We start from the raw sequence: 11,498 nt of genomic DNA, 5'->3' as shown, positions 1-11,498 counted from the left end.
TCTTGCCCAAAATCGAGCAAGACTCCCCCCAAAATCTTGCTGGTGACTCCCTTTTGGCCCAGACAGCATTGATTCCAACTTTTTCACTAAGCCAGGGGTAATCCTCGCAAGTTAACTTCACTGGGTGGATCTTCTCACACAAGACAAGGGGATGTTCTTCGTGTTTCACTGTTAGTCATCACATTTGGGTTATCTGCTTGCAGTAGCCCTCAGTCGGTCTGGTTAACAAAGTCTTGGGTCCTGCATCGGTTGCTGTCTTCCTCTGTGCCATCAAGTCGTCAGGGGGTATAAAACATGCAGCCGACGCCATTACATCAGTCTTTCTTGCCCCATGGTGCCCAAAGCAGAAACAGTTCTCAAGTGCCGCTCAGCTGACTCCTGAAATTTTCATTTTTGAGTTTCAGAACCGAAGTCTTATACTAAAAGCTAAGTACCCCATTGGGGAAACTTTTTCTTGCTCTAAACTGATGTCAGTAAAAGTAAATTGCATTTCTTGTGGAAAGCAAATACCTCGTAAAGATTTTCATTCGTACTGTATTCCTTGCCTAGGCCCTGACAACGACATACCTCGCTGTCGATTTTGTGCCTTATTTAAACCACGAACTATCGTCGTCTGTATATTTTCGCTTCTAAAATATTTTGGTGCTCGGTTCAATTATCCAGATATGTCTTCGGTAAGCCATCCGACTACCCACATTCTGAAAAAACACCAAGATAAAGACAGAGACAGGCCGCCTAGGTCCAAAGCTGCCGAAGACGCTTTTCCTAAGCCAGTCGCCGGTACTCAGTGAGGCGCTTTCACAGCCCCTGTTGCCTGCTACTTCAGATTCGCAGGCCTCTACTGCGACCCATTCGGATTCCGATATGATGTGTGATGCTTCAACTGTGGAACCTGTGGATGTCTACCTTGGATGAGTCCGGAGCTGTTGTGCAGGCACTGTCTTCTGAGGGTGTATTCAGGCCTACTGACTTGCATATTAAACAGACGCCATCTTCTTCTTCAAGGTCTAAAACTTAAATCATGCCTAGAAAACTGATGCCCAGACCGCATAGTCAGGACTCTATGCCTAAAAAACAAATAAGAATGGTTGAAGACCTTGTTACTTTAATCGGGGGAAGCCAACCTTCCCCCTCTGAGACCTAGGACTGAGTTTGCTTATGATACTTCTGACCAGGATTCTGAAATTTATGCTTCCTCTGATAACCAGGATTAACCCTTGCCACCTATGCGGATTCTGATGCTGAGGACTCTATTGCCTCTGCTTCCCCCCAGAGGATTTTTCTTTTGGCGAAACCTTGCATACTCTTGGGGAGCATTTTCGTTGGGAAAGTCAGGATTTCTCTGATTCTAAAAAGAGGCTTAGGGATTTCTTACTCCTGCCCAAGCACAGGCCTTTAGCTATCCCTTCTGTAATAGACATTGTCGATTATGCCTTTTCGGAATCTAGCTTGGCCCCTAACTCTCTCTTCCTCCAGCTTCCAGAAAACCTGATAGATACTCCCAGAAAACATGATAGATATTACAGGGTTCCTGACTCTCATATTCTTTTCAAAAATCCTACTGCGGATCCTGAGATCATTTCACAGGGACCCAAGGGCATTAACGCTACTACTGCCAAAAATCCTATCCCCTATTGGGCGCTGGATAGATGGGGTAAGAAGGTATACACTTCTGCAACTTTGGCCATTAGGGCCTTAAACTGCCTTTTTCATATATTAAAGTATCAGCAGCATATTATTGGATTACTTAAACAGAAAATTATGTTGATTCCTGATTGTGCTGCAAATAAGGATTCACAGGATTTAATGCATTCTGCTGAACAAGTTGGAAAACATACTTTGCAATGTGATTTTGATTCACTAGAGGCATCTTGCAAGGCTGTTGTCACTGGGTCTGTATTTAGAAGGCATGCTTGCCTTAAGGAGCAATCATTGCCAGATCATGTTAAAGCTAAATTACTGTATGCTCCCTTAAATCAGGACCGCCTGTTTGGCAATAAGGCAGAAGTTCTTAAAAAGATGGAAGAAAAAGCTAAATCTATGTAAACTGTTATAGATTTCTTACAATTAGTAGGCATTGGCCTTCTAAGAATTCATAGGTTCATAGGTTTATACTAGGCTATCTGCCCTAAGGCATTTATAAGCCTAGCCCAAAGTTTTTTACGCCACCCCTTATATGAAAAAATACTGTGCCCATTAGTTTGTTGTGCCTCTGTCCAGCAGTGACACAGAGATGATTCCCGGGGTAAACCTACGATCCCCCATCCACAGGTCGAGATTTCTCTTGAACAGAGCCAGCGAGGTGCTCTGCCTCACATGGACCAGGATTTTATTCCACAGCATAGGGAGTCTCTGAGTGATAAATCTATCCCTCCAGCACGTCCTATTTATATCCGTGCTAAGGTTTAAGTCGCTTGCTCTAGTGGTTTTGGTGGATTTGGATTTTTTGAGGTGGAGCATGTCCATTAATTCCGGGTTGGACATGGCCTTGTATGTCGGGCACATGTCACCTCTGAGCAGACGGTATGCGACTGAATAGAGCTGGAGTTTCTTCAATCTGGCAGCATATGACAGATTTTGGAGTCCCTTTATCCTTTTGGTGAGGAACTTTTGGGGTCTCTCCAATTGCTGCAGATGTCAGGTGAGATGCATCCCGAATGGGGCATTGTACTCTATCATTAGTCTGATAAGTGAAGAGTACAGGGGAACAATGACCTCACTAGATCTGGATGTGAATCCCTTCATGATCAGGTGGGCAATGTAGAAGGTCTTTCTAACCACTTTAGCAACGTGAGTGTCAAAAGAAAGGCCACTGTCAACCTGGGTCCCCAGGTCCCTGATAACCTCTTCTGTGCTTAGTGGATTGCCACCTATATGGTAGCTTGGGGTTACCTTGTTTTTCCCGAAGGGTATGACTATACATTTTTTGGCGTTTAACTTCAGGCCATGGCTCTGGCACCAGCTATCTGTTTCTGTGAGTCCCTTCTGAAGGATATCCGTGTCCGATGCACTTTCCACTATGGCCCAGTTTGCAGTCATCTGCAAACTTTGTCAGCCAAAGTCCTCGCATGTTGGCCTGTACTTCTGAGAAGTAGATGCCGAACAATAGGGGCCAAGGACCGAGCCCTGTGGGATACCACTTGTGACGGCTTGGAGTCTGACATAGCGCCAGCAACTCTAACCCTGTGGGTTCTGTCCTTAAGCCAGTTTGCAACCCATCTTGTGACATATGGGTTTACATTTAAGCTGGTAAGTTTTTCTACAATACCAGTGGGGTATTGTGTCGAAAGCCTTTGCAAGGTCAAGGTAGGCTGTATGGACTGCCTTTCCCTCATCAATGGCCTTGGTGGCTGTTTCGAAGAAGTCGACAAAGTTCAAAAGGCATGATCTGCCCTTGAAGCCAAACTGGGTCGGGTCCAATGTCTGCAAGTCCCCTATATCTTTGTTTATAAGCTCCATTATGATCCTCTCCATAGCTTTGCAGACTAGACTTGTTAAGCTTATGGGTAATTACCAGGGTCCGTAGAGGCACTGCCTTTGTGGAGTGGGACCACAGTTGCCGTCGCCACTCCTTGGGCACGTATCCTGTGGTAAGGCTGAGATTAAACAGCTGCCTTATGTGCGGGTTTAATTCCTCATTTAGCTCATGTAGCACACAGCCGGGGACACCATCCGGTCCCATTGATGCTGTGTTTTTAGCTTTAGAGAGCAGCTTTCACCTGCGCATTTGAGATGTCTGGGAGGCTACACTCTGCTGGGATAGTTATCTCTCCTTTAGGGGGGGGGAGGGGGGTGAAGTTTGCACTGAACCTGTCTGCCAGTATGTTGGCAATGTCTGTGGGTTCAGTGATTTTTGTATAATTTTGGACTAATTCTGAGCATATCTGGGAGTTTCCACCCAGGTTCCTAACATAGCTGAAAAAGGCCTTATGATTGTCCTTTGAATCCATGGCAATTTTTCTCTCAAAATTGGCCTTAGTTGATTTTGAGTGCTCGTATTTTTTTTACTAATAATGATCAGGGGTGACTTCCCTTTTATGGATTTTGTTCTATCATGTAATAGCTTTCTCCTCTTATTGTAAAGTTTGTTAATGGCCGGGGTCCACCAGACTGGACGATTGCCCTTTGTGGAAAGAGTCTTGGTTTTATTTGGGATTGCCTGATCCATGCAGTCCTGGAGGTGTTCATAGAAGGCATTTGTAATTGCCTATGGTCCTTTCCTGCGTCTTCCAGGCCTTCTCAGTCCAAACCCAGATCCAGCAGAACATCCAGTCTTCAGTCCCAGGGTACGTACAGGACTAAGCAGTGGGGGGCCCCCCACTTCCAAATCTGGGAGTAGTAAAACTCCCCCCTATGGTAAACTGTCTCGATGACTTCACTTTAAGACTTCCAAGCACTTCTCAACTGACTGCCCCTTTGGGGGGAAAGATTGGTGTACATGCATAAAACTGGGAACTCGTTACCCAGGACAAATGGGTTTTAAATATAGTGTCCCTAGGATACAGATTTCACTTCCACATTTTACCAACCCCAACCAGTTAGCCTGATCTACCCCCAAATCAGTGGGCTGAGGCTCAAAAGCAAGTACTCTCTCTTTTAAGCATAAAGGCTATTCAGACTGTGCCAGAAGAGGAAAAGGGACAGAGTTTCTAGTCAAGACTTTTCCTGGTACCCAGAAAAGACTATTCATGGCGTCCTATCCTGGACCTGTCTACTATAAACACCTTTTTGGTGATTCCAAAATTCAAGATGTTGACACTTCACCAGTTGCTTCCTATGCTAGGCAAAGATGCCTGGTTGGCAACACTCGATTTAAAGGAAGCATACCTGCACATCCCTATCAGGGAATCTTGCAGAAGATGCCTCTGCTTCAAAGCAGGCTACAAGCACTATCAGTTCTCTGAACAGCCCTTTGACTTCTCCACTGCACCCTGGGTTTTCATAAAGGGCCTAGCTCCAGTCATTGCATTTTGCAGGCAAAGAAATATTCAAATATACGCATACCTGGACGATTGTCTAATTCAGGCAAAAAGCTAGGACATACTTTTGCATCATCTGACCTTTGTACAAAGCGTGCTAACTTGTCTGGGGTACACCATAAACAAAAAGAAATCACACCTGGTGCCCTGTTAACGAATTATATTCTTGGGAGCAAGCTTGAATGCAACTTCCCAGATGGCTTTCCTCACGCCAGAGAATCAAATTCATTTGACAACCTACTTCAAACTAGTGGCCACAGAAACCCTGCTGTCTGCAAGGCAAATACGGCAAGCCTTGGGGTTCATGGCCTCCTGCATTTTTCTAATTCCATATGCAAGACTGCATATGAGGAAACTACAATGGTATCTAAAAAGCCTATGGTGTCATCATTCTCAAGATCTAGAAGCAGTGATTCTTATTATACCTTGCCTATGCCTAGAGTTCCTTTGTTGGACAGAGGCTTGCCACCAGAACAAGGGACTACCATTCACTCTACCCCATGCTGCCTAATCCCTAACAGACGCATCAGACTATACATGGGGGGCTCACCTGACAAGGAAGTGCATTCAGTTCAAATGGGAACCCAAGTCAAATGCACCTGCATATCAATCAAAAAGAAATGTTAGCTGTACAGAATGCTCTGACCGCCTTCAAGGACAACATTCTTCCAGGACAATTAATGGTAAAGACGGACAACACCACTGTTATGTGGTACATAAACAAGCAGGGGGGGTACCCATTCTTACCCCCTCTGCAGACTAGCCATGGCATTGTAGAACACAGCCTTGAGCTTCCGAGTGCATCTACAAGCTCAATTCCTGCCAGGAAAACTAAATACACTGGCAGACGGATTAAGTAGAAACCTCATGGACCCACACGAGTGGAAACTGAACCAAAAATTTTCAACATGTTGGCAAACAAATGGGGGGAGCCCGGATATAGACCTGTTTGCCCCCCCCCCCCCCGAACTACCAGTCGGACAAATTTTGCACAAGGACTCCATACAAGCAAGCTTGGAAAGTGGATGCTCTGTCCTTCAGCTGGAAAAAAACTGTCAGACAGTTTATGCCTTTCCTCCTCTGCCTCTCCTCTCCAAAGTACTACTAAAGATCAAACAGGACAAACCAAGGACGATATTGATTGTACCAGACTGGCCACGCCAACACTGGTACCCCCTATTGCGCAGTGTCACTGTTGGCCCCTTGGCACCTGCCTCAGACCCCTACCCTGTTGTCTCAGCAGGAGAACCAGATTCTGCACCCTCCGCTTCAAACCCTGAACCTAGCAGCCTGGCTAATTACCTAACCTCTTCTTTACCATCCTTCAGTAAACTAGTGATGGCTATCATTTTGGAGGCAAGGAGGCCTAGTACTAGAAAACCTTATGCTGAAAAATGGAAAAGATTCTGTGCCTGGAACCATTCTCAAGGGAGGAGCACAGCAGCGCCTAACTTACCTCAGATTTTACAATACGTAACTGAGATGCTTCACAAGGGCCTTTCTTTTTCCTCCATCAAAATTCACACCTCAGCCATTTCAGCTCATTATAACACAGAACCTCCCCCTCTTCTCTCATCCACTGCTCAAGCAGTTCTTCGGAGGGGCCAACAATTTAAGACCACCCAGGAGAGCCCCAACTCCAGCCTGGGACCCTCAGTTTGTACTGGAGAAACTCACTCTTCCTCCTTTCGAGCCAGCTGCTAGTGCAGATTTAAAATTCCTTTCTTGGAAAAAAGCCTTCCTTTTAGCAATCACTTCAGCAAGAAGGGTATCTGAATTACAGGCCCTTATGGCAGTGGAACCTTTCATCATCTTTCATACGGACAGTGTGTCCCTTAGAACCAGCCCCTCCTTCATGCCCAAGGTGGTATCCAGTGTGGCTCTTAATCTGTCCATTCATTTGCCAACCTTCTTTCCTAATCCACAGAACAAAGGGGAACGGATACTGCACTCATTAGATGTGCACAGACAACTTAGATTTTACTTGGACAGGACTAAACCTCAAAGGAAATCTGAACAACTGCTGGTGGCATTTGCTGCAGGGGCAGAGGGGAAGGCTATTTCAAAGCAAACAATTTCTAAATGGATAGGCCATTGCATTAATTTTTGCTATAAGCACCATGGGAAACCTATCTCACAGGGGATCAGACCCCATTCAGACAGGGTTGTATCTACCTCTACAGTCTTTCTCAGAGGTGTCCCTACCAGGGACATACTAGAATCTGCTACATGGAGTTCTGTACGTACTTTTACCAAGCATTACCATTTGCCAATTTTCTCTAAATCCAGAGCTGGACTTTCCACTGCAGTCTTGCATGGTCTTATTGCTGGTCCTAATGCTATCTGAATTCCTCCTCCCATCCTTAGCTTTGGGACTCTACACAAATGTGATGACTGCAGCAGTGAAACGCACAGAACATAGTACAATTGTGTACATTTACCATAAATGTAGATGTTCGACTGTATTCACTGTTGCAGTCCTGGTTACCCTCCCTCCAGCCCCCTGACTTTTTTACTATGCTTAAAAGCTTTTTGGTGTATTTGCTTTTTTTATTGGAGATATATCCGTGTGTGTATACGCACATATATATATGTGTATATATGTGTGTATATATATATATATATATATATATATATATATATATATATAGAAAGAGAGAGATAGAGATAGAGATATCTACATATAGATAGATAAGTAGATAAATGGATAAATAGATATATAGATAGATATAGAGAGATATAGATATATAGATAGATATATAGATATAAATATCTATACATCTATGTATGTATGTATATATAGATATATATATATATATATATATATATATATATATATATATATATATATATATATACACACACATATATACATATATATATATATATATATATATATATGTGTGTGTGTGTGTGTGTGTGTGTATATATATATATATATATATATGTGTGTGTATATATATATATATATATATATATATATATTTATGTGTGTATATATATATGTGTGTGTGTATATATATATATATATATATATATATGTGTGTGTGTATATATATATATATATACATATATATATATATATATATATATATATATATATATATATATATATATATATATATATATATATATATATATACACATATATATATATATATATATATATATATACACATATATAATATGATTTTTTTGCTTCCCATTAAGGGGGCACCTGACATCTTGGGCAAGAAAAACTGATGTAATGGCGTCTGCTGCATGTTTTATACCCCTGACGTCACGGAAGAAGATAGCAACCGATGAAGGACCCAAGACTTTGTTAATCAGGTCGACTGAGGGCTATTGCAAGCAGATAACCCAAATGTGATGACTGCAACAGTGAATACACTTGAACATCTACATTTTATGGTAAGTGTACACAACTCTACTTTTCTTATCCATTTTCACTTGTCCTCTCCAACTGATCCTGTGGGTGATTGGGTTTTGATCTCTTTTAGGTACCTTTTTTCTGAGGATGTGCTTTGGGATGTCTCTTTTAGGTACCTTTTTTCTGAGGATGTGCTTTGGGATGTCCTTCAAGGATGCATCTGCAGTCCTTACATATGGGTTGTCCTGCCTCAGGCAGCCCTTCGGTCGGCCGGATTCCAAAGTCTGGGTCCGGCGTCGGCGTCGCCCTTTTCCCCGACGTCAGAGCGCCTGGGGTATAAATACGTCAGCCGACGCCATCTTCCTCAGCCTTTCTTGCCGCACGGTGCCCGAAGCAGAAGCAGTTCGCAAGTGCCGGTTGGCCAGCTCTTGTGATTTCAGCTACCGAAGTCTTCAAAAAAGCTAAGTACCCCGTTGGGGACTCTTTCTTGCCTCAGCCGATGTCAGATCAAACAGTTAAAGTTAATAATTGTTTAACTTGTGGGAAACAAATACCTCATAAGGATTTCCACTCTTACTGCTTACCCTGCCTAGGCCCAGACCACGACGTCTCGGCCTGTACAGCCTGTGCTTCCTTCAATAAACGCACTCTTAGGCGTCGGGCAGAGTTTGCAGAGGAATTTTTTGGGGATAAATTCAGTTATATCATGCCGTCGGAGCTTCCGACAGCTCATTTACCCAAAAAATGCAAGGAAAAGGACCGACACACGAAGTCCGCAGTTTCGGCCGACTCCACGCCTAGGCCTACCCATGAGTGTCTCGATCTCTGCTGAAGCCGAATCTTTACTGCTTCCGACCAACGACACAGCACAGCCGGTAACTTCGGTACCGGAGGCCGCCACTGGGTCGGTCATAGAATTTCCTTCTGAAACCGGTGCTCAGGAAATATCAGACACCATTTCTGTTGATAAATCTATTCCAGCACATGGGGCAGCCAGGCCTCCTGTATCCATGTCCATTAAGGTCTTTACACGTGCTAAAGCTGCTAAACAGCCAAAACCTCTCCCTCCCAAGGCTATTCCCCAGGGATCCTCCACTGGTTCACAAATTTTAAGTTTGGCTGAAGACCTTATTTCCTTAATCACGGGCTCCCAGCCACATCCAGACAGGGGCTCTCAACCACCTCCAGGAAAAAAGGCCCAGGGTTGAGCAGACTGATCCCCAGTCTTCGGATGAGACCTCTGATGACTCTGCCCAGTCAGACTACTAGGAGGAGGCCTTTCCGGCCTACGAGGATTCTGATGCAGAGAAATCTATTTCCTCTGCCTCCCCCCCTGAAAAGTTTTCTTTTGGGGAGACCCTTCACTCCATGAGAGAGCATTTCAAATGGCAGGGCCAGGAATTCTCTGATTCCAGGAAGAGGTTAAGGACCTTTTTGTATTTACCTCAGCATAGACCTTTGGCTATTCCTCCTGTTTTAAATGTTATAGAAGATGTGTACTCTGAGTCTAGTATTTCCCCTGACTCCCTTCGTCTGGCTCCTGTCAAACCCGACAGGTACTACAGGGTCCCGGACACACATCTATACCTTTACAAGGGCCACTCTGCTGACCCAGAAACTATTTCCCAGGGCCCTAAGGGGGTTACAACCTCCACTACTAAAAATCCTCTCCCTTCTGAAAGGGAATCCAGGGCTTTAGAGAGATGGGGTAAAAAAGTGTATACTTCTTCCACACTTTCTATGAGAGCTTTAAATTGTCAATTCCATATGATACAGTATCAAGAGTATCTTTTAGATGAACTGCATAAAAAACTAACCTCACCTGAACCTCTAGATCGCAAGGCGCTTCAGGATCGGGTGCATAACTCCCAGCAGGTTAGCAACCATTTCTTACAGTGTGGTTATGATGCATTGGAAGCTTCATGTAGGTCAGCAATGACAGGTGCAGTCTTAGTAGGCATGCTTGGCTGAAGGAGCAAACTCTGCCAGATCATGTTAAAGCAAAGCTTCTGTATGCACCACTTGAAAAACAAAAGTTATTTGGTTCCACGGCTCAAGAGGTTTTAAAGAAATTTGAGGAAAAGGCTAAATCAGTACAAACAGTTAAAGATTTTCTCCAGGTCCAACCACTAAGGTTCAGCAGAAATTGGACTTCTAAGAATTGGTCCTTTCCGGACAAAGATTTAAAAGAGGCAAAAGCAGGCGTGCCAGAGGTAGAGGGCAAGCTCGAGACTCCTACAGAGGACGTCAATGGCAGCCTCCTAACCAGAGAGGTAGTGCAGGACCTACAAATGCTGCACAAGGACAATCTCAATGACTTGACTTTGACTCCGCCAACCAGGGCTCAAATGGAAGCACCTTTGGGCGGAAAGCTATCTTTATTCTCAGAAAATTGGCACAGTATTACAAAGGACAAATGGATACTGCAAATAATAGACAAGGGATACAGATTCCATTTTCATACATTACCAAAAAGACAAGGAATGCCAAACCTGCCACCAAATCAAAAGGGCAGAGGCTTTCAAGCAAATTTCCAATCTACTGCAAATGAAGGCAATAGAAAAGGTTCCTTTCACAGAACAAGGCCAAGGATTTTATTCCAGACTATTCCTTGTTCCAAGAAAAGAAAAGCAATGGAGGCCTATTCTGGACTTGTCCGCACTGAATACTTATCTCATCGTGCCAAAATTCAAAATGCTGACCTTACAGAAACTCCTTCCCATGTTGGGCAAGGGGTCCTGGCTGGTAACTCTAGACCTCAAGGAGGCATACCTGCATGTCCCTATCAGACAAAGTTGCAGAAGACACCTCAGATTTCTTGCAGGCTCAGAGCAATATCAATTCTCAGCATTGCCCTTTGGCTTATCTACTGTGCCCAGAGTATTCACGAAATGCCTGGCATCAGTAATTGCACATTGCAGACTTCAGGGGATTCAAATATACCCATACCTGGACGACTGCAAGCGGACAGCCAGCAAACATTGGTAAAACACTTGAACTATGCCATCCACCTACTACAGGCCTTGGGATATACAGTCAACATTCAGAATTCAAGACTTGTTCCCATCCCAATGAATAATTTTTCTGGGTGCAAAACTGGATACAAACACCCAAATGGCTTTTCTCACAGAAGAAAAACAAGAACAATT

This window comes from Protopterus annectens, chromosome 8.part0 (genome assembly GCF_019279795.1).
Source record: "Protopterus annectens isolate FY-2018-M chromosome 8.part0, PAN1.0, whole genome shotgun sequence".
Classification (NCBI taxonomy): Eukaryota; Metazoa; Chordata; order Ceratodontiformes; family Protopteridae; genus Protopterus; species Protopterus annectens.
The sequence above is the reverse complement of the archived record's forward strand: the minus strand, read 5'-3'. Positions refer to the sequence as shown.